Source organism: Echinops telfairi, unplaced genomic scaffold (genome assembly GCF_000313985.2).
Source record: "Echinops telfairi isolate 266 unplaced genomic scaffold, ASM31398v2 ScPeMD7_655;HRSCAF=1070, whole genome shotgun sequence".
Classification (NCBI taxonomy): domain Eukaryota; kingdom Metazoa; phylum Chordata; class Mammalia; order Afrosoricida; family Tenrecidae; genus Echinops; species Echinops telfairi.
Window position 1 is genome coordinate 6410452 of NW_022104553.1, and position 25390 is coordinate 6435841.

Sequence of the window (25390 nt, forward strand, 5' to 3'; positions counted from 1 at the left end):
TCTCTTCACCATCCTCATGTCTAAGGAGCTTTCTTACTTCTTTCAAGGCTAATTTCTTTGTGCTTCTGGCAGTCCACAGTAATTTCAATAGTCTTTGCCAGCCCCATCATTCAAATATGTCCGTTTTTCTGCAGTCTTCTTTATAGTCTTCCCTGTATACTCCCAATAAATTCTCTATATTGACTTCTTAGAATGTTTTTCTACTCCTAATGTCAAAGCATTTCTGTTACCTGCAAACTGAATAGCTGAAAGTCTTATACCTTTGCTAATACTATCTTTATTTCATTTTCTAGCTTAATAGATTTGCTAATTTTAGACAGTAGACTTAAACAATACGTGGTTCCTTGTTACTGACTAAGCATAATTTTTCAAAGTATATCAATATTATAGCATGTATCAGTTCTCCATTCTTTCCCCCCTTTTAAACTTTTTATTGTGTGTTAGGTAGACATTTACAGAGCAAACCAACAGTTTTACATTCAAGGATCTGTAAGGAAGCCATGTTTGCACCTGAATTCTCTATCTCTTGTTCTCTGGGCTGGGAAGTGCACTGCTCTGTCTCGTATTTGCTTCCTGGTTCTGCTGCTGTCGCTACTGCTGCCTCTCCTCTGCCAGGTCTCTGTCGTCAAAGGTGTCATCCTGATCAAGGAAGCTCAACGGACAGCAATCTCAGGACTCAAATGACCATTGACGTTTCTGTCAGGGGCTGAATGCTTTAATCAATGTACTGCTGGGTTTCCTCAGTAGATATAATTTCCTTAAATTGTGTTCCACATTTTCACTAACATTGTTAGATTGGAACGATTAGCCATTAGGTACCAGTGAAGCCTCAAAATAATCGGATGAAAAAAATCAAATATTTCCACTAATAGAGAGGGATCAAGAAATAGGAAGATTGCATCTTGTCACTGGTGAAAAACTGCAAGACCTGGAAAAGCAAGGCCGTCCTGCTGAATTTCGTCTCTCACAGTTTCACTGTAAAGGATTAATTCAAATGGCATTGACTTGGCAACTAATGTCATATGTGATTCAACGTTTATTATTTTGTCTGTGGAACACCTTCCTAAAATTTGAATTTCCTCAGCTCCGCTTTAGATACACATATGACATGTTCTCTCCCTGTTTGCCAAGGAGTTTGTAAGGAAACCACATTTGCTCCTGCAGTCTTTGTCACCATATTGTTACTTAAGCCCTGTACCCTGCGGGCGCTTGCTATGGGTTAAGTTAATTAAATGACTGACATCTGTTTGGGTGTCTTTAAAACCCGCTAAGAAGCTTCAGTTACTCTGGAAGGAAGGAGTCAGCTGTTTCTAAAGAACACATGTCCTGGGGAGGATTTGGTACATGATGCTGATTGCCAGGTAGCTACTAAGTGTCATTTTGATGTTCGTTCTGATCGATTACCTCCGTGCCTTCTAAATTTTTTTTCACTTTTCTTGATTAGTTTTCCGGAACTGTAACAATTAATGTCAAGAAATTTTCAATGTTAAGTCTCAGTACTTCTGATGTGTGTTAACATGGATAAATTGCCATTTAAGTTCAACATTTCTTTACGTTACCTTCACATATAACAGCTAATTCCTTTCTTGATATACACAGCCCCAAACTGCAAAATGCACCCAGTGTGTAAGAGTTCAGGAAGATAAGAACAGTTACAGATATAATAAATCGACTAAACTATATGTGCAAAAGAAAATGCAGCAAAATAATGCTTTCCCCAAATGGCTGTGCTTGATGTTTCTTTCTTCTAGCTCTGAGACCAGCGTATTTGGAATGAGTACCAAGTATAATAAAGATGATATTCCTGTTTATTTCAATGGTGGTAGAACACTTTGGAGAGGGATAACTATAATGGTTGTGCAGCATGAAGAGTATAATCAATGGCACTGAATTATACACGTAGAAGTTGTTGACTTGGTGAATGTTTTCCTGGGTATATTTTTGCCTAAATGAAAAAAAAAATCACGAATAACAATGAGTAAGGGGATAAAGAAAATGTTCTAAAATGGATTGTGGTAAAGATTGTACACCTCTTCTCGATATGGTTGAACTATTGAGTTGTATGATCTGTGGATGCCGTGCCAATAAGATGGTTTTAAAAATGAAGTAAACTAAAAATCTTTTTTTAAAGATTATATTCCTAAAAAGTTCTACCTGGTCTTACTGGCCAGCAGTGATTGGCAGGCATATGAGGCTTGCTTCGGGGGACCTCCAGCCCAGGTGAACTTGACCTGTCCATGGCACATGAAAGAGTCTAAGCAAATGTAGTAGAACTGCTCAAGAATCCACAGATGAGTAAGAAAAGTGAAAAAAAAAATGGATGGATTTAGTTATTCCTAGCAAATAAAAGCATCACACACACACACACACACACACACACACACACACGCAGGCACAATTAATGGTTTCCAAAATGGCGACTTTCTTTTAAGACGGTTTCTCTCTATAGCGTATTCCCTCCTCCGACTCCACAGCTCTCAGATAGTTGGTCTGTTTCTGGCTATTCCAACATTTTCTTTCTAATTAAACTTTTCCCCAAGGTAAACATGGCAACTCTATGAATTCTTACTAGGAACTGTTTATGTTTTATGATTGGAAAGAGTCTTCACGGATTAAAATTTGCTACATACTACTCAGGGGCATCACATCGATTCTGACTCATGGCAACCCTGTAGGACCCAATAAAACTGCTATTTGGGGTTCCCGAGACTGTAATTCTTTGTGGGACTAGACACCCTCATCTTTTTCTGAAGAGGGAGCTGGTGATTTGGAAGTGCTTATCTTGAGGCTAGTAGTACAACATGTAACCACTAAACCACCAAGGTTCATTTGTTAAATCATTTTCTTACTGTATATTAAATACAAAAAAAAAAGTTCATACAAAAAGACAAGAAAATATTTCATAAAATACAATCCTGTAAGATGAGTCATTAACTTCTTACCATACATATAAAAAACAATAAAATCCAATAATAAAATGAGTCAAAAATTTGAAGCCAAATTGCATATTCAGGATGGATAGTTTGGGAGCAACACTAGAAATTTCCCAATGCATTCAAAATGAGAGGCAATGTTTCTTAGAGTTTCTTCCTATTCTTGGGTATCTCTGTTAATGTTCAGTACACTATAGAATTGAGTAATTTGTCTTTTTATTAAAATTAAATGATATGCAAAGAACATATTATTTGCAGGCAAATATTATTTAATAAATGCAAGCTTTTTTAACCTTAATGTAATAAATGTAATTATTGCCTTTGAAAAATGTAAACTCCTAGGGAAAGAAAGGGTCAATAAATTATTTCCATGCTGAACCCATCATTTATTTTATTCTTTGTTTAAAGAAAGCTGAACAGTTACTACTAGGGCCTAGCTCCCTAGTACTGACCCTGAACTAAAGACAGATGCATAAAGTGATCACCTCCCTTGACCTCCTCTTGAGCCCATGCCAAAATTCCCAATCCTGTGTGAAAATCCTCAAATTATCAGTCTCTAAGAAGCACAAATGCTTAGGGACCTACATCATAGCAAATGGTATACAATGACAATGCTATTTCTGTTTTGTCCTTGTAACACCAATAAAGGATGATGCTTAGGTAGCTCATCATACCCAAGAAAATATCCCATTAACCCCATTTCACTGTTGAATGAACAATACAGTCACATTGTTACTTCCACCCTCCCTTCACAATGTGCCTCTGTGACCCCTTTCATCAGGTGACGTAGAATGTATTCCCTGCCTCTTAAATCTGAGCTGGCTTGCTGACTGCTGGAGAAGATAGACTGTGATTAAAAATGATCTTGTCCAACTTCCAAGTCTACATCTTAAGAAGGTTTTTTTTCTTAAATCCTTTTATTGGGGGCTCATACAACTCTTATCACAATCCAAACACACATCAATTGTGTGAAGCACATTTGTACATTCATTGCCCTCATCATTCTCAAAACATTTGCTCTCCACTTAAGCCCCTGGCATCAGCTCCTCATTTTCCCCCCTCCCTCCCTGCTCCCCCCTCCCTCATGAACACTTGATCATTTATGAATTATTATTTTGTCATATCATACACTGTCCCTTCACCCACTTTTCTGTTGTTTGTCCCCCAGAGAGGAGGTTATATGTACATCCCTGTAATTGGTTCCCCCTTTCTACCCTACGCTCCCTCCACCATCCCAGTATCACCACTCTCACCACTGGCCCTGGAGGGATCATCCATCCTGGATTCCCTGTGTTTCCAGTTCCTATCTAAGATATTTTGAAGCTTTCATTTTTGGTCTCTTAAAACATTACTCTGGGACCACCAGGGAAGATAGCCAGCCTAGCTTACCAGAGGACGAGAAACCATGTGGATGGTGACCAAAGTGTTGCAGCCAAAGGCCAGCATGAATTGGCAGGCATGTGATGTATGTTTTTGCATGCCTCCCCCCAGCCCAGCTGTATACATGGCTGCATGCAGCCCAACTGTATACAGACATGTGAGGGAGTCCAGGCAACAACAGTAGAAGAACTATTCAGTAATCCATGGAATGGTGAGAAAAGAAAATTGTCACTGTGAACTACTAAATTTGAAGTAGTTTGCTAGAAAGCGCTAGTTGACTGTAAAATAAATCTGCACTTAAAGATCTCCCTCTCTTGTCGATCTAGTTGCCATAAAGCCTACAATTTCTGACTGCCATTGCTAATGACCACAGCTTTTCATTTTGGGTAAGAAAAATGACCAAGAATCAAGGCTGAGTGGTGTGTGTGCATGTGTAGGGGTATGTGTGCATGTGCGTGTGTGTACACATGTAGGAACCAGCAACTGTAGTCATCTAGATAATGTGTCATGATGGAGTTAGAAAGTATGGATGGGTGTTGTGAGATGACTGTAGGTTGCGATCTAGTGTTCTCTCTATTGTTGCTCCAGGATGGAAAGTAACAAAGAATATGCACATTGAGTTAAGTGGACTCTCTGATAGAAGGTTCCAGCATTCCAAACTATTTTCATATGAGCCAAGGATCTAGGTTCCATTTAATTAGAGCAGTGACAGCAGAAGAGCGAACGACTTTTAAAAGCCATCTCTTGGCAGTGTTCACTTTCTGTAAAAGGTGAAGTCCATTTACACTCCTCATTTAACTGATGAGGAGGAGCCATTTGCTTAATGGATAATTTTAACTTGATTTCCAATAAGTAGATTAAGTAATTGAAGAACTTCAAGACACAACCAAATATTTGTGGTAGCACTTAGAAAAGAAACCAGAGCCAGGCCCTTCAGCAACTTAAGATGGAAAATTCTTATTAGTTAACCTATCAATAGGCTTCATTATTAAGCCACAGTCTAATAGCCCGACTTCAGTGGCTGACATGTTGCAGGCATTTACAATGTTGGACCAAGGTTGCAGGCTGTCCTGATAGGCCTCATGCTGTTAGTCCACTTTGTTAAATAGAAGTTGATTTTATATTTAGCTGTGCATGGAGTGTACAGATGAAACAAATCACTCCCATAAGCTCAACAAGATGAATAGTTGCTGTTGAGAGCTAGCTAGGAGCTGGATACAAGATTAATATGCAGTCCCAAGTTCCACTTCTCACAATTTTTATTGATTATGTGAAAAAGTACTAAAATTCATGATTTCTTAGGTGAGTTAGATTGAAATTCTTGCATAGCTACAGTAGATGTAATTTCTCTGAAATGTACCATTTGTCTGCAAAGAGAGCTTTTCATTTGGGACTGCGTGCAATGAATTCTACAAGCGGAAAGCCTTTGTGAGAGCAATCTTGGCCACCGTGTGCCCAGCTTCGCAGGCCAGCTTCTTTGCTCTCTTTGGTCTTTGCCAAATTGCCTCTCTGGGAGATGTTCTAAGTGCCCCCCCCCCGCCCCCACCTGCTGTGGTCCAAATATCAGAACTTATTTAGTGTTTGCTTTTCCAATCCCACATGTATCTTAGCAGTAGGCTCTTTCTACTAGCATCTGAATGGCATTTCTAGTTAATTTGACACAACATTCCATTTCCTTCAATAGGCTTCAAAAAGAGAGAAAGGGCTATTAAACGCTGCCCTTAATTGTTTTACTTCTCCCATTTTGGGCTTAGAGTTTTGTTCTGGACATATGAGGTGCTTCCAAAAGATCATAAAATATGGAGTTAAAATATAATGAAAAATTTGCACACACTTTTGGAAGCACAAGTCTATGTGTAAAGGTAGTGTTTTTAAAATGTATTGATGGTATATATTTGAGAAGGTTAATAATTGAGACACCATTCTTGTGCTACAAGAAGAATAGCAGCTATATGACCAGCTACTGAGAGGCTGTGGTGCTGATGGGTTGTGTTGTGTATTAATGGTGTTGTGTAGTAGTGTACTGCTCCAGCCTCTAACCAGGGAGCATGCTTGTCTATACTACAAATCGAGTGATAATCCTCGATTGACCATACGGAATGCAAATACGGAAGAGAGACTTTTCTGAAAATATTTTCCAATTCCAACCCCTGTTCTTTTCTAGATTTCTTATCTTCCTATTACACTTCAAGGATGCATCTTATATGTTTAACACTCAGATTCACAAAACGATTAAAGTGGCTTTGCTGACCTGTGTTATTAAAGGTTTAAATAGTTACAGGATTTATTTAGACTATCAATCCCACAGACCCGAGGTGGTTCGAACAGTGAATCACTTGGCTACTGGTCCAAAGAAAGTTAATTTGATCCCACCAGTGCCAGGGAAGAGACACCGGCCTATTGTATTGGAAGTAACAACAAGGGTACCATGGTCCTTTATTGATCAGTATTATTATTTTATTGTTTTAAGAAGAAGAATGTAATAGTATTTCTAGTGATAAATTTTGATACTGGATGCATATGGAAGAATAATGCATTTCCAATACCCTCTCCTAGATGGGATCCTTATGTAGACATGAGTGAAGTCTACTTGGATGTAGCTGGAGCCATAGCCTCTGATTTTCGATCCCTTCTATCTAATGCTAATTTAAAATTAAATTACATTTGAAGAGGATTTACATTGGTCCATCTAGAGATTTGAAAATCATTAGGAAAAGGACAAATTAATTAAAATGTTATTTTCCCCATATTGTCTCCAGAGTGTATCACTACTGAGTTCTAAATAACTAGTCAAAGTGAGCAACTTTTTATGACTGAAAGAATAATCGTGTTAGTTGCAACATACATTATCGAAATGAATAAGCCTTTGTATACACCTCACAGGTATACATTTGTCCTAGATAAAAAGCACATATATCAAACAATGTAAAGCTCCCCAAGGATAATTCTAATTCACCCAAAACATTTTCAGGCACCATGTAGATGAGTCTCTGTGATCAGGATCACATTTATATTGGTATTAACAGTATCCAGCAGGCTCTATTGCCATTACACTGAAACTAGGATTCATTGGTTTGGGATGCTTGTGTATAAGCATGTTTATATTAATTTTGTGATAAAATAAATAAAATCTAGTTTGGCCTTATGTCAGTTATATTGAGCATATTTAATTAATTCGATGTTAGAGAATATGTAAACATAAAAAATCTATGGAAAATGTTTTGCCATATACATTCTGTGTGGAGCTTTACCAGGAAAATCTGAAAATTAAACAGCTTTTTTTGTTTCTTCTTCCCCAGTTGCTTTTTTATATGCAACATTGGTATTATGGGAACTATCACCGAAAATGAAAAATAAATGAGACCACTTGTAAACCCTTGTAAACCCAATGACGTTACCTTATGATTCTCATGAGGGTAAAAGTTGAGTGAATCGGTCCTACTCTGTCTAACTCTAAGTTGGAGGACTGTGCTGTTAGGAGCGCTGTTTTGATCTTCATTTGGAAATGCATGGCTGCAGGCACACATTACATATCACACATATAAGTGTACACACACGTGCCCATGTGTACACTCACACAGAGAATGAGAGGGGAGGAGAGAGATCAAGCTTGAGCCCTTCTGCGACATAAAATTTAGCTGCCATTAAACAAATAATTGCTTTATTTTAGAAGCTTGTTCTAATTAAACATTAGTCACACACTCTCCCTTGACCCCTGCTTCCTGTATTAAACATCACCATCGTGAAAAGCTGACTTTATGCATTGCATAAGGACAAAAATTATGTATGCGGTGTTTTCTTGTCTTGTTGCCTTTTGGAATGCAAAAAAAAATCATCTCTGTGTATATGTCTGCATGCATAAATAGATAGCACACACATTTCTATGTGTGAAGATCCATGAGTGTATTTCACAATATTTTCGCAGCCATATTCCAAAAAGCACTAGGGAATGAAAGAGTATGGGTAATGCTAGGGAAGGGATACTGGAAAAGGAAAACAATAGGTACACATTTCTACCCGTTTCCTCAGGCATCCATAGCAGCTGCTTAATGATACATGCATCATGATAGCGTGGAGTAGTTGGAGGGCAGAAACAGACTTGATTACACTACAGACAATTGTTTCACAATCATTCTGGGCCATTTTTCATTAGCTGTCTCCCCTCCCAGCAAAACAAGGGGTCATTTTTTAAAGGAACAAAACACCCTGATACCACAGTAAGGTTGTCCAGAAGTTAAAGATTTTTAATAATTCATCATGTGAAACATTTTAAGCTAAATGCTAAATTCTTCAATGATGACAGCAAATGAGTGGGGGAGAAAAACACAGAACAAAAAAAAATGGGGTTTGACTTGATTTGATAAAAACAAAAGGGTAATCAAAGAAGTTGCACGTTCACTTTTTACGACGGAACTCTTCTTTTTCAAAGCATTTTTTATTACCTTGCTCTCATCAGACAGATTTTGTCACTAGTAGGGAGAATCAAAAGGGATTTTTTTTTTGGGTGCAAATTGATTAAGAAACGGATTTCTTTTTTAAAGATACATGGAAACCCTCTTTCGTGGTTATTATTATGTAGACTTTTTTTTTCGGATTTCACTTGACCAGCGCCATGGGAAATCCACTTTTAAGTTAATAATCACCGGTCGTCTCCTTTTATCCCTCATACTGCTCAAGGCAAGCTCAACTATTTCTCTGTGATATGAAAAGCAAGTATATTATGCACCGATTAATTTTTCTAATGACCGAGTGTCTACAGATCAAGCTTATCGAATTTAGGGGCTATTCTTTGAAAGATGTAATAATCAGCATAAACCACTTCTGCAATGGAAGTATGTAGGTTTTAATGTAGAAGCAAGGGGTTTCATGTCCATGCATCTTTATTTATTTCATGACCTGACACTTTTTAAAACAATAACACAAGAATAACAAAAGCTTGAATGCCAAAGATCCAAGAACCAATGTGACCCAAAAGGCTTCCATCTGCCATTCGGTTGCCCTTGACATGAGTCTCTAATGCACTGTTTTATTTCTACAAATATGTGGTTCCTTAGGTTAGCACACTTAGATTCAGCCAGTGTATTCTTACTGAGCTTAGCTCACATGGTCCACTCTTTCTTTAAACTAATCGCATCTCTTCCCAAAGTCTTTCCTAACCATCTCACCCTTTCACTGTCATATGATTCCTTCACATGATTCCTTATTTTTGAAATACATGTTTTGTACTTGGCAATATCGATCTTATGATTTCTGCACAATAGGAGCACTCATGGCATAGTGGTTACAAGATGGGCTGCTAACTGTGAGGTCAGCAGTTCAAAATCACCAACCTCTCTTTGGGAGAAGGACTGGACTTTCTATTCCTATAAAGCATCTCAGAAACCCACTGGGGAAGTTCTACCTTGTTCCATAGGGTTGCTATGAGTTTTCATTGACTCCATGGCAGTAACTCTGGTTTGGGCTGGTTCTACAAAATGAATTCAAATATTTTTTTTACACTATCGATAAGACTTAGATAGAACTCTCTGGGTTCTTTCTTTCTCTCTACAACCTTGACATACAGAATTGTGTGTGTGTGTTCATACACACAGTTAACATTACTTTCTAATTTGTGGTGCAGCCCTGAGACCTAATGTCAATCTAAGCCATAAATAGCTCATTAATGGTACCAATTGTGTTCCTCTACTCACCTTGTAATGGATTCTTCGTGGCATGGTTACACATTGGGCTGCTAACCACGGGGTCAGCAGTTTGAACCCAATAGCTGCTCCCAGGGAAGAGGATGGGGTTTTCTGCACCCATAAACTTTATACACAGAGTCCCGTGAGTGGGAATCAACTCGCTGGCAGAGGAGCATTTGTTGCTGTTGATTGGTTCATATTTTCACTGCTCCACTTTGCAGTTCTCTGCTTTAGAAAAAAAATGTGAAAGAATGCATTTGCTATATTACAAGCCCGTGTATGAGTCCTTATTCTTAAGGACCTAGGCTGATACATCAGTTAAGAACATATTTTCTGGAATTCACTTCCTGATAGTTTTGCCAGTTCCGGTTACTCAATCGAGCACCCGTTTTTGGGGTTTTCAAGCCACCATGAAGTGTAAGGTGGCCCTTCTGAACAGGGGAGTCTCTTTACATACTGGGGTCAATCACTGAACGTCATATACCTGGACATCCATATGTAACAGCAACGACTTTGCACTTGACATTTTTATATTGTTGATGTCCAATACAGATCTGTTTCATGAGTACAGCACCTCTCTTCTTTTAATGCCGATTTGGTTTCTTAATTGAAACGACATCATGTTCTTACACAGACACAGCCACGGTTTAGAAGGACATCTGACTTTATGAGGGGGTACCCCCCCAAAAAAACAAACCCAGCAAAAAAGCTCCATTGGGCAGAGCTATCATAGTACCAATTTTACCCGCTAGGTGAGCATCTCGCTCTGAGTTAGTGCACCAGCCTCCTGGGTAGGCTCTCTCTGCTCACAGTGACTTTTTTCATCGCAGCGGTTTCACTTGAACCTCAGTTTTCTTGTTCTTGTTATAATGGCAGATGTAAGAGAATAGCGTGCAGCTGTGAATATTTGTTTCTTGCTTGGGAAAAATGCCGCAGAAACAGGTGTGATGTTGAGCACAGCTTACAAGGACAGTGCTCTGCAGAAAACTCAAGTGCACTAGTGGTTTCCTAATTTCGGGAAGGTGAAGTGTTGCTGGATGACAAACCTTGTTCTGGACTTCTGTCAACTTCCCAAACGGACGAAAACGTCAATAACATGTTTGCATTTGTGCTTGAAGATCAATGACAGATCATTGAATTGATGGGGAAGTTATCTGGACTATTTCGGCGCTTGGTTCAGCGGATTTTCACGAGAGATTTGGGCATAAGACGGGTCGCAGCGAAACCTGTGCCTCGGGTTCTGACTGACAAGGTAAAAAGAGTGTCAAGGGGAAACACGCTGTGCTTTGAAAAAACATTTCCAAAATGACCTAGACTTTTTTTCCCCAAATTCATTACTGGCGGTAAGACTTGATGCTATTCTTACAACCCTGAAAGCAAACATCAATCAAGCCAGTGGGAGAAGCCATCATCACTGGCCAAAAAACCTCCTCAAATGCAAACAGAGAAGCTGATGCTCATTTGTTTTTTGTTTTTTTGATATAAGGTGCATTTGGAGTTCGTAACACCAGATCAGACTGTTAATCAAACTTTCTATTTAAAGGTTCTGAAAAGATTGGGTAACAGTGTGTGGAAAAAAAGACTTGATGTGTGCAGACGGGGGACTGATTTTGCTACCGCAACAATGCACCTGCTCACATAGCCATCTCAGTGCGCCAGGATTTAACAAAAAAAAAAAATCATGTTTCTTTCACCCCATGCACCTTGTTCGCTTGACCTCGCTCCAAGGAACCGTCTTTTTTTTTTTTTGGTATGAATTAAAAGGGGCATAAAAGGACGGACGTTTGATGATGTAGAAGAAGTGAAGAAAAAAACGAAGGAGATGCTGTCAGCCATTCAAACGGATGAGTTTGAAAATGTCTCCATGAATGCAATCGCGGATTTGACAAATGTATTAAGTGCAATGGAGAGTACTTTCAAAGGGGATTAGGTTGTTTTGTAAAAAGTTTAAATACATAGCTTTGAAAAAAACATCCATTTTTCCGGGGGTGCCCCTTCCTATATGCACACATACACACACACGACATACATCCATGCCTAGTAGGGTTGCCACATTTCACAAAAGACTCTACGGTATAAACAGTTAAATTTGAACTTCAGGTAAACAGCAAATAGCTGTTTAATGTATATATGTTTTGTAAATATGTTTAATGTAAATATGTCCAAATATTACCTGGACATATTGGGAAGTCTCATGCACATTTTACTCCTTGGGTAGAGAACAGAAGGGGAATTAAATATGGGGGTGGTGCAGTAATTAATGTTATAAAAAGGGGCTGTGAATTCTAGCTGGACTACTCTTAGGTTCCTTGGGAAGCAATTAAAACTTTCTCGGTTTCCTGATAAATATAGAGACAACAAGTACCATTTTCTGCGCACTAGTTAAGTTAAAACAAACAAACAAACAAACTAGTTCTCAGTAAGCCAACTCTGACACATGGACACATGGGGACCTCAAGTGTGACAGAGTAGAAATTTGTTCCATCAAGTTCTCAGTAACTGATATTTTTTGGCAGTAGGTCACTAGACCTTTCTTTTGAGGAGCCTTTTGGTGGGCTTGAACATCCAACCTTTCAGTTAGCATACAAGTGGATTCCCATTTACACCACCCCAAACTCCAGTGTACTAACAATGCTACAAAGTGAACCCAATCATTAGTATGATGCTCTTTTCATGTCTGCAATTGTAGGACCCTGAGAAGCAACCTGCTAAGTGCTGGAGCTGGGATTCCAATCTAGAATGGATGAGTAATTCAACACTGTGTGCGAGGTGTACCAGAAGGTTACAGGTGCTGAGTCAGGGCTTAATCCAGATGATTGATAACCTTCGTCAAGAAGCAGGTCCCCAGAAAAGGCATGCTTCACTAAGTGAGATAACAGCCCACAAAAACTTCTGGTTCTCTTCTGGAAGGAGAAAGGGACAAAAACAGGGAAGAGGATCCCTATGATGGTACTGAAACACTGGACTTTGTACTCCCATAAACACAGTCTGATAAACGCACAGAGGGTTGTTATGAGTCAGCATTGACTCAATGGTAGTGAGACGAATAGATGGTTGTCCTTTTTTTTTTCTCAAAGCTATATATTTAAATTTTTTTTTTACAAAACCACCTTTTTTCTTCTTTTTTTTAATCATTTTATTAGGGGCTCATACAACTCTTATCACAATCTATACATAAATCAATTGTGTAAAGCACATTTGTACATTCCTTGCCCTCATCATTCTCAAAACATTTGCTCTCCACTTAAGCCCCTGGCATCAGGTCCTCATTTTTTCCCTTCCCTCTCCACTCCCCCATCCCTCATGAACCCTTCATAATTTATAAATTATTATTTTGTCATATCTTGCCCTGTCCGACGTCTCCCTTCACCCTTCTCTATCAGCATCCTTTACTCATGAGGAAAGAGCCAAGTCCACTGTGGAGAGGCTTTCTGTTGCAGCTTGGACACTTCAATCAGAGGAGCAACTATAGGGCAGGTATATACAGCAGGACTCCCAGGGCTTGTCTTCCAGTGGTTTTGGTTCACTCTCCTGTTTCATTTGTCTTTTAATTTATTGAGTATGTATACATATATTTACTGAGCACCTCCTCTGTTGAGATAGTAGGGCTAAATTTTCAGAATATGTGTAAGAACGCACATAACCTCTGCTCATGGTCACAGAGTTTATGGGGCGACATCCAACTGGATATTTTAATGGAGGTGTCTACGTGCAATGACAACAGGGGAGAGCCTTAACCCTGCCTTAGGTGGGGCAGAGAGTAGGTGATGAAATTAAAAAAAAATACTCCAGTGGGAAAATAATACTCAGAGAGAACTTGAAAGGGGAATGCTAATACTGGTATCCGTTGAGCAATTATTATGTGTGAAGGACTATGCTAAGAGTTTAATGTGTGCTGATTTATTTAATAAGAAAAACTTAGTAAAATCAGTTGTTATCATGTTGATTCCAACTTATGAAGCCCTCACGTGTGTCAGAGGAGAAGTCTGCTCCATAAGGGTTTGGTGGCTGACTTTTCTACAGTAGCTCACCAGGCCTTTCTTTGAGTACGTCTATGGACTCAAACTTACCAACTTTCAGTTAGCAGTCAGCAACCTTTTATAACACCCAGAAAGCTCATCTAATAAGAAAATATGACCATCTTCTGCATTCCATAGCGGAGAGACAGTAGAAACACACACACACACACACACACACACACACACACACACACACACACACCAAGACAAGTCACTTGCCCAAAGGTGGACAGCTACCATACAGCTGATCCAGGATGGGAACTCACAAGTGACTCCGGCGTTCGTAGTTTTCGCCACGCTGCTATTCTAATCAGATGAAAAATTCCCGGATCAGAAAGGGAGGAGGACTCTCCTGGGTAAGGACTCTTCAGATGCACAGGGATATGAATGGTGTGAAGCACCGGGGGTTACAGATGGTCTGATTCACACTGTAGAGCTGTCCTGTGCTAGACCTTCTTTACAAGGATGGGTCATTATAATTTCTGGTTGTAAAGTGTGAAAACGTCTGCAAACATCTTCCTCAATTGATGACATAATCAGATCTGCGTTTTAGGAAACTAATTTTGGAATAAAAGACTGATGCAAGAGCAAGAGTCCAGTAATGATATTCTCGAAGAAGCCCACACCAGACAGGAGGGATATAATCAGGTCTTCGTGTATAGACCTGAACAACCTCAATTTGAACTGCTTGAGTCTACTTATATGTGTTTTTTTTTCCAATAAATATTATTGAAAGAGTATTTGGAGTTTGGGGGTCATTTTAAAAACTCACAGACATGCCTTGTAATCCAGAAATATTGAAACAGATAATAAAAATTAAGTAGGTCATGAATGCCTAAAATTTGCCTATACTAGTCTATTTATCATTTATTGGTATAACCATAAATATAACTAATCCCTTATAAAAAGTTAAAATATATCAAAACCTATATGCACAACATTATCAGATCCTACATGGCACCATCAACAGTTGAGAGAATGTGAACAAATGTGAAGCTGCAGTACATAAAATGAATGATAGTATATGCAGCACTACTACAATAATGTTTGAGCCATCTCCTGTTGCTATTGCAGCGAGTTCAAGTGCTGAGTGTATTTATTTACAACCTCACATGGCCACATCATATCTACAGAGAAGTTATTCCCTCTAGCTGGTTGACTATCAAACTGATGAGTGATCGCTTGGGATTCTCATGTATTTTTCACTGTTTTGGGGTGATCTCATAAACCTTGAATAACACCAGAAGACCTAGATGAAGGACCAGAAGTGATACTGGAAAAAAAGTTGAATTGTGTGATGTGCACGGTGGATTGAGTTCTGCATATCCACCACTACCTCAGCAGCAACCCAAAACTTGCACTTATACTATTTTTATAATCTCATTTTGAAATGCAGCTATGACGAGAGGACAGTATAATACATGTAACAAAGTATGTGTTAATTGACTGATGATGTTATCAGGAACGCTTCTGGTCAACAAGAGGCTATTAGCTGTGGACTTTTGGGGGAGTCAGAATGTCTACACAAATTTTTTGCTGCATGGGGCATCAGCATCCCCAACACACATGTTGTCCAATGGTCAACTGTATAGAATTCCAGCAGTAGATCAGCATGCTTGGGTATTCCAGAGATTGGCTTTTATTTGTAAGAGATATTAAGGTGAGTGGGAATGCATATGAGTGTCTTGGAACTTTATCCAAGAATTCTCCCTCCAGGTGTCAATGTTGTAAGGCAATTAATTGTAAGGCAAGAAGATCCGATCATTGAAAATGAATGCTACAGAGTTTCATTCCAGTAAACTGCAAACCCTATAATCCTCTCTAAACATAACTACAAATCTCCCTTGCTTTTCAATAAATATTTAATAACAGGGGATTACAGAGGAAGCCTATATTTCAAAAATCATAATTGCTCTAAAGAAAGTAACTACAGAGCTGAGTATTAACACACCTAATTGCTGCTGACATGTGTTTATCAGCCAGGATGATCAGCAAAAATGCAAGTCTCCTGATCTCTGGGCAGGTAGGCAGAGATTGACAGTCTGATATTATCCCACTCTGTTATTTCTTGTCTTCCTCCTTTGTAAATCTAACTTAGCCTGTATCTTGCTCTTACACAAGTTGCTCTTCTCAATTCAATATATACTCAGAACTCACTTTTAAAGTCACAAGTAGCAGTGGTTGGTACTTGGGGATATTCTACTCTGTGTAAAAACGGATCCATTCAACAAACGTAGGGTAAGCAACTCTTGTGGACCAGGCACTAGGTTATCTCTCACATAAACAGGGAAGCAAACAGACAATGACAATGTCTTCATCAGAGTGAGATTCTCATGAGAAAAACACTCTCAACAAATTAAACCCATAAAAAATGTTGGAGGCAATTGCAGCAGCCAGAGCTCCCAGACCAACCAATTAAAAGATGTTCCAGAATCTTTTCTAAATCAAATATACTCAGAGTGGTTACCATAACCACTACAACCAAGATGACCGATCCTTGATATTTCCCTTGCATTTCTTCACGTGAGACAAAGTGATCCTGCTTTGGACTTAACAGTGGTGGAAGAAAACACAGAAGGACAGCCAAAGAACGTCCATTCGTTTTCCTGCCCTTTCCACTCCCAATGTTAGCTTATTTGAAACTACTAAATATTTTTGTTTTAATTTTTTCCCATATTTGATGTAAATGAGAAATTCCATATAAAAATTTACACTTCCACAGAAGGCAATGCGGCAACTAATACATTCACAGGAACAATCAATTTTTTCCAGAGAAGCTATCATGATTCAAAGTTAATCTGTTCCAAGGAAAGGAACTGGAATTGGTTACTGACATGCAATCATTCATTTCTTATTTTACCAACAGTAATTAAATTGCCCGGAACTGTTGTCATTTAACAGTCTATTAATTGACTAATGTGCATTACTTGCATTCAGACAATAGGTAAAATCCAAGGATTAAGGAAAATCCAAGAAGGAAAAAAGAGATGTGTAAAACTGCCTGCTATCCAGAAAGGGGTAATTTTCCCTCATGTTGCAAAGTCATTTGTACACACATAATAAGTAGGGTGTGTTTCAGAAGAGGGGGGCAAGCAAATCTGAGATTATAAGAACAAGGGCACTCCTGCCCCCTTCCCTGAGAGCTGTGAATGGTCAGTTTTGAGCCCTGCCCCATGGCAGAGGCCCTGTACCAGCAGTCTCTTCTTCCATCCCGACTTCCTTTTCCTAAAGAGTTTTAGTCACCATTGCCACTTTTGCTGGGCGCTTTAAGAGAAATTCATTTCTAGTCTCCGTGGATCTCATTGTTGTCTCAGATTCCATATTATGTTGTGATGCCCAGGGTATCATTGGATATAGTTTGGAAGTAAATCACCAGGCCTTTTCTCCTAGTCTGTCTTAGTCTGAACGCTCTACTGAAACCAGTCCACCATGGGTGACCCTGCTGGTACAAGGGGTTTCAGAAAGTTCATGAGAAAGTGACATCGAAAAGATAGTCATTTTTTCCCCCACAAACTGTTTGCAACCCTTCGTATTGGAAATCCCAGTGGCATCACTTCCAGCATCACAGTAACAAGTTAGGCCACAGACAGTACAACAAGCTGACAGATGGAGGCCAGTAGATGAGGAAGGTATTATTATTACCATTTTACAGAGAATAAACCGAGACATTGAGCAGCATGAGGCTTTGCCTTGGGGAGACATGAGTCAAGCAAGGCCATACTCTCCCCAAACAAGAAAAAGTAGAGACCTTCTGCCAAAAGTCTAAGGTGAGAGGATGAGACTTCCTAGACCCAAGACAGGGCCATGTACTACCCTATTTCCCCGAAAATAAGACAGTGTCTTATATCAATTGTTGCTCCCAAAGATGCAGTAGGTCTTATTTTCAGGGGATATCTTATTTTTCCATGAAGAAGAATACAGTACACATTTATTGTTTTATTAAAAGAGACCTCGCACTTCCTGTCTGCTCCAGCTGTGCTGCAGCCAACAGTTTGCTGCGTGGCAGCACCCACCACTATGGTCCAGAGTCCAGAGTTACAGTAGCCTTGGGAGGCCTTATTTTGGGGGAGGTCTTATTTTCGGGGGAGGTGCCTTATATTTCATCGAGAAGCAAAACTGGAAGTAGGTCTTATTTAGGGGGGATGTCTTACTTTCGGGGAAACACAGTAGTACCGAGCCACTTGCAGTTTGCTCTGAAAAGTACAATGGCTGAACTGTTGGTGGGTGATTCGATCCTTTGAAGAACATTTTATGGGTGAAGGAGATGTTTGCTTTGGATTCTGGCAATTAAAAGAAGGGTACCCTAGAACTGTAGCTCCTCCTTAATGGTGATAGTATCGATTTGATCACTTCCTTTTTGTGCATATTTACCGGAAATTATTTCCTATCCCAATTCAATTCATCAAACATCTTTTGATTGCTTCTGTGTTCTAATTGGATTCACTCTACTGGAGACTGACACAGAAATAAACATCAGTAACCTCAGTCTTCAACTAAGACACAGACTAGTGAATCCAATCCAATTCACTGCCATCAAGAGGATTCCAAGAAATGCTCTATAATGTTCCCAAGACTTAACTATTTTAAAAAGCAGCCTGACTCCTGTTAGGCTAGTGACCCAACACCTAATCCACTACAATACCAAGTTCCTCTTAAAATATTTGCTGGGTTGCTGGGAGACATTTATGGTTGATATTGTACAATTGAAGAAGTAGGTATAACACAAATGGTTTCAAGGTTGTATGGAGTCAGAAAAAATGACATTCACTGAGACTATAAAATTTACTGAGTCCTAAGTGGGTTGATTATTTACCTTGATAGAGAACTGAAGGTGTGAATGGGCAGAACAAAGCAGGACACATTGTGGTTCTTTTCAATTGGGCACTTTGACAGCCCATCGCTTTTGTTTCCCAGACTCTGTGAATGTCATTAAGTGGCTTCACTTATTTCTCCCATAGAAATGACCCATGGAATATTTTATGGTCTGTTGCTTATGAATATTGACTCTGATATAAATACCAATAAAATAAGATTAAATGATATAATCCCATACAGACATTCTAAACGTACTCCTTTAACCCTCAGTTAATTGCCAACCTTTAGTAGAAAAATGCCTTCCTTATAAGTGGACTGTTTGGTAAGTCAAGAAGTAGAGATATGGACAAAGGCACGGTGTGATTACAAATGTATTGGTGCCTACTTAAGTTGATGTGTAGTCTTTGGGAACTCTGGACCCCAAGTTTATTCAAGCATGTAGCAATAAAGAAAAATAGACGATCTCAAAAGAATGATGCTGAGTGTAGGTAAATAAAACAGAGCTGATTGATGGTGTTCATGAAAATGGGATTCAATAAGATTTGCCCATTTCTCTGAGATTAAGAGCAGGCATCACCAATGACACTATTCTGAAGTGGCTAGCAGGTCTTTGCTTATCTTCTGCCTATTATGTGGCCCATTTTAGCCCTTTCACTTACCCTACGCCAACATTTACCATGCTCTGTCACTATATATTTGACCTCTCTTAGAGGTCAAATTTGTGTGATGGTGTAAATTCCTAGTGTCCTTCTGTGAAAAGCTGGAAGGAGAAAGAATAATGGTTCCAACCTGACTCTCGTCAAATACCTATTATGGCGGTGTGGCTGGTTAGCTGAGGCTGTATCTTAGGGACCTCATTCAGGCAGAGGCAAACTGCCCCATAGAGTTTCCACGGCTTTAGCTTCCCATAAGCTAACGCTGGGCAATACTTCTGAGACACCTCTGGGAGGGTTTGAATTGCAATTTTAGGGTCCTTAATTTAACACTTAACAAATTATACCATCCAGGACTCCTGCTTAAATTATATCTTATTAGAAATCAGCACCAGCGTGTCCAAATATGTATAGACTTCCCCTGATGTCACTAGAGCTCCTATTCCTATGACATGCTTCCAATAAATTATGTGGGTTTTTTTCATACATATACATATGAAAAAATATACATTGATATGTTTTTATTTTTAATATATATTAACACAAGGGATCCATTTACCTACATTTCAGGTATTAATTAAAAGTCAAAAATCCTGCTAAAAAATCATAGAAACAATTTCTAAACAAAATTGCAAACTGTGACACTATCGTTTCTAAACATATCCTCCAACTAGGTCTATGTGCTTCTGAGGGTGATGCTTCTATCTGTCTCTCTAACACTTCACGAAAAATTTTGTGCCCTTTGATTTCTACTACATCACAACAATAGTTTTGGCATTCTTGATGGGCACACATTTTGTTCCTTTAAAGTTTTTCTTTTTAGTTTTGAATACAAACAAACAAAAAAGCCTACCGGGGGCAAGATTAGAGTTGTAGGGCCGGTGGAGTAAGGTCTTCTAGGATAGACAGCTGGGTGTATTGCCCTGTTGCAAAAACTTCTTTTAATTTCCTCAGTTCCACTTTAATGACCTTCTTATTTCTCACCAAGGCATGTTTCCATTTTCTTAAAGCTCTTCCTAGTAAGCCCTCATGATTACCCTGTGTCGTTTAAAACCTCTATCAAGATTATCCCTCTGGTGTTCCCAAATCCAGATGCTATAACCTGATGTGCTATAGCCTCTCTGCTCTAACATAAACTGGTGCAGCTGATTCCATTCACAGCCACCATTGTGATGGTCCAGTCTTTAAAATAAATCATTTTATTGGGGGCTCATACAAGTATATCACAACCCATCCACCCATTGTCTCAAGCACATTTGTACATTTGTTGCCATCATCATTCTCAAAACATTTTCTTCCAACTTGAGCCCTTGGTATCAGCTCATCATTTTTGCCCCTCCCTCCCCCATATGCCCTCCCTTCCTCACCCTTGATAATGTATGAATTTTTTTTTCATGTCTTACACTGACCGATGTCTCCCTTCACCCACTTTTCTGTTGTCCATCCCCCAGGGAGGGGGTTATATGTAAATCACGTGATTGGTATCCCCTTTCTATCCCCATCTTCCCTTTACTCTCCGGGTATCTCTACTCTTATTATTGGCCCTGAAGGGTTATCTGTCCTGGATTCCTTGTGTTTCCAACTTCGATCTGTACCAGTGTACATCTTCTGGTCTAGCCAGATTGGTAAGGTAGAATTGGGATCATGGTAGTAGGGGGGGGTGGGAATTAAAGAACTACAGGAAAGTTGTATGTTTCATCAGTGCTATACTGCACCTTGTCTGGCTCATCTCATCCCCAAGACCCTTCTGTAAAGGGATGTCCAGTTGCCTACAGATGGAGTTTGGGTCTCTATTCCACCCTTCCCCTCATTCACAGTGATATGATTTTTTGTTTTTTGATGCCTGATACTTGATCTTATCGACAACTTGTGATCACAACAAGGCGGGCCTGCTTTTTCCATGTGGACTTTGTTGCTTCTGAGCTAGATGACCACGCATTTATCTTCAAGCCTTTAAGACCCCAAACCCTATATCTCTTGATAGCCAGGCACCATCAGCTTTCTTCACCACATTTGCTTATGCACACATTTGTCTTCAGCGATTGTATCAGGAAGGTGTGCATCATGGAATGCCAATTTAATAGAACAAAGTGTTCCTGCATTGAGTAAGTACTTGAGTGGAGGTCCAATATCCATCTGCTACCTTAACACAAAATCTATAAATATATGCACATACATCTATTTTCCCATCCTCATATATAAATATATTTACATATGTACATGCCTGTATTTAGACCTCTATAAATGCCCTTTGACTCCTAGTTCTTTCCTCTATTTCTTTCTATTTTCCTCTTATCCCACTATCATGTTCAGCATTCATTTGGGTTTCAGTAATTCCTCTCGGTTACATTGCCCTTGGTCAAACCCTACCCGGCCTCCTACACCCTCCTTGCCAACGATTTTAGATCACTTGTTGTTCCCCTGTCCCTGGGGTTGTTAACACCCACTTCCTTTCCCCTGCCGCTCCCTTTCCCATGTCCCCCTGGAACTGTTGGTCCCATTGTTTTCTTCTCCAGATTGTTTATCCTGCCTATTTTATCTAGATAGACCTGCAGAGATAATAATATGCACACAAAAACAAGACAGAACAAAACAAAGCAATAACAAAAAACAACAGCAACAACAATAACAAAAAACAGCGACAAAAAAAAGAGAAGGGCTTGTAAATAGTTCAAAGTCTGTTTGTAGACCTTTAGGGGTATTTTCAGGTCGAGTCTAAGGGGGTGCCACACTCTGGCCTCAAAGTCTATTTTTGGTCTTCTTGGGGACTTTGTTGCTGTGCTCTGTTGCTGTTCTGTTGCACACCCTTAATCTTTCACCTCAGTGTGTTGGGTGCAATTCTTGCACCATGTCTCCAGTGTTGTCCCCCATAGTGCTATGGGTCAGAGAGGGATGTTTAGTTTTGTAATGGAGCCTGCCCTGTGGTCCTCTCTGTGCCCTGGCTGCTCTGAGTGGGAATATCTTCCTCAGAGCTTGGTGGGCCAGGATGTGTTCCCCTCTCCCTTCATGTGTTCCTGTATGCTTTGATCAGGGCTGTCCATTTTCTAAAGGTCCTCTATGAGTTGGAATAGACATCATGGCAGTAAATTTGGTTTTTATGGAGACTATGCTAAAGGTATTACTAAGAGAATGTGTTTGCCGTCATCCACTCATCAGAGAGACTTGTCTAAACCTGCTTTGTTTGCAATAAACCAGTGAATGTATAAACAGGAGCCTGAATAGAATTTTTTTTTCCACTTAACCTATGTATACAAGACATGTATCAATTTTTTTTTACATCGGATGTGATGTTTGTGCTCAAATTCATAGTGGATCATTTTTCCAAATTACCTTGAAGATACTATGAAAGGTCTAAGACAATTTGGTTCTTCTCTCAGAGCCGTTGATTCTATGCCTTATTCATAATTATGGAATGAAAGTATCATTTCATAACAAAGAGATGGTTTACATCAGGAGAGAGACAGAGTTTGGGAAGGAGAAAAATGACAAACACCAAACTCCTTGCCCTTGATTCAATGCTGACTCTTAGAGACCTAGAGGACAGTGTAGAATTGCTCTTATGAATTTCCAAGATCGCTACTCTCTATGGCAGGAGAAAGTCCCACCTTTCTCCCAGGAAGGAATAAAGGGCCCTTTTAAATGCACTCTGTATGAAGCAGCAGGGATTCCTTTGCCAAAGGCCCAATAAGAGAATGTTGCTTGGCTGAGTACAATCCCATTAAAAGCAATGAATAAACACACGACAAAGATCTGGGTAATATTTCCAACTTTGAGTACAAAGGACAGCACAGTAATTTTCAAAACAAAGTGCTGATCTGAGAATTTTCTGGGAGAATCCATCGGATAAGTTGATGCTTCAACCAGTGCATCTGAAGAAATTTGTGGACAGAACAGCAAGGCTGGCGAGCTTATAAATTGCAGCATTATTTTTTCTAAATCCCCAACATCCACACTATAGCCATCATTCCAGTAAAACTGTAATTTAAACAATGCGTAAATGTGTAAGGAGAAAACATATTGGAAGGCTATGGAACAATTTATTAATAACAGCAGTACAGTTTCTGCAGTACTTTTAATGCATCACTTAGGAGTGTATTGATTCAGCATCAGAGTTCTTGGAAACAAACCTCTTACCAATATCTAAGATACGGATGTTGTAATTGAACTAGAAAATGTAAGATTTCCACGGTTTCTGCTGAGAATTCTTCCCAATAAATGTATGTTTTCCGCTGAGGTTGAAACCACTGCTACTTGTGTTTTTAATTTTTCCTCCTGTTTTCTTTTTTTCATATTATTTAGTTTTCCTTTTTCTCTCCTTAACCAGAAACACACACACACACACACACACATTAGGTGTTATTTATTCCACCAAGACAACTTACACTTCAGGGGTCCATTTGAATGATAAACTTTGTTATAACTTATAACCAGAAAATCACCAGTGTACAGCGAGAAAGAACTGGGGAAAGAGCTTTAATATTGAACCCTACAAGAAGGCTGAGTGAAAACCTTAGCAGATATCAACTTTTACAATCTTTCCCCGGGTTTTACATGCGATACTATTAAAAGGTTCAAAAAATATCTGTTTGCAGCCTAGTATGGAGAGAGAGCAGGTGTCTCTGAAAAGGCAAAGTTACATATTAGAGCATTTAGCATCAGAGTGCTGTATGTAGTGAAAACCAAAAAAGTGCATTCTGTTAGGGTTATGGTTCTGATTTAAACTACAGATTACATAATCAACCATAAAAAGATTTTTTAATAAATCTTTGGGTAAAAGGCCTCATGTCTTTTCATGTCGGAAGAGGAAGGGGCTGGGCAAGATGATCTCTGGCCTGTTGAGAAGTGTGAGGAAAGTAATAGAAGAGTGACTTCAAGAAGGTTCGTCCGATGCTGGCCACGTGCGAAGTCTTTAACAACACGATTGGAACTTTTAATGCAAAGAGCATTTGAAGAAAGTATCATGACTTTCCTTTTGGATGGAAGGAATAGGGTCCATTCCTTTGACTAGATGGTTGCAGAACTTGGCCCCTCTTTTAAGATGCTGGGGCTAAATATCCTCCAGTGCAGTGGACGTCGCATGCATAGTGGACATCGCATGCGTAGTGGACGTCGCATGTGTTTCAAGGTGCTACAGATGTTGTGCTCTTGACTACCAGCCTAAAAAGTGACTGTTTGCCACCGAAAACATAACACGACAGGGGAAAGGGGCCTGGTGATCTGCGTCTGTTAAGGTTACAGCAAAGAAAACCTTACGTTTCACTCTCTCTCTGGGAATGAGCCACATCCTAAGACTGGTCAGTTTCAGGAGGGAATGAAGATTCCGGACTCTGGCTTTAATTTGAAGCAACTCTGAAGGATTATTCCAGTCTAGAATGAAATTAGGGGATCTTCTGAGTCCTGTGTTAAAAAAGTGTCATCGTCCACTTTTTCATTCTGCTCAGTTCTCCTCCTTCAGGCCGTTATCCTTATGGATGATGCCTATAAGAGACATCCCCAACAGCACTTTTGCACCCAGATTTTCTCCGCATAAGCTAGCTCTAAGTAACTCACCTCTACAGCTTGGCTTGTCTCTAAGTGACCTCTTTCACCCAGGTCTGTACAGAGACCTAGTACCAAAAAGATACGCAGACACACACACACACACACACACACACACACACACACAAGGTTTTCAAAACCTTTGTGAAAAAGTTTTAATTACATTTTCCTCCAGTAATTTGAGCTTTTTAAAACACCCCCTTATATTTATGTGATATTTATATGATAATCATATATGTGATCCATGTGATCATATATGTCATTTATTTTAAGGCATTGGCCTATACATTCTGGGTGCTGGCAAATCCCAAATCAGAAGCACAGACAAGCAATCAGGGAGCATCAAAGGAATTGATACTACAGTTTTGATA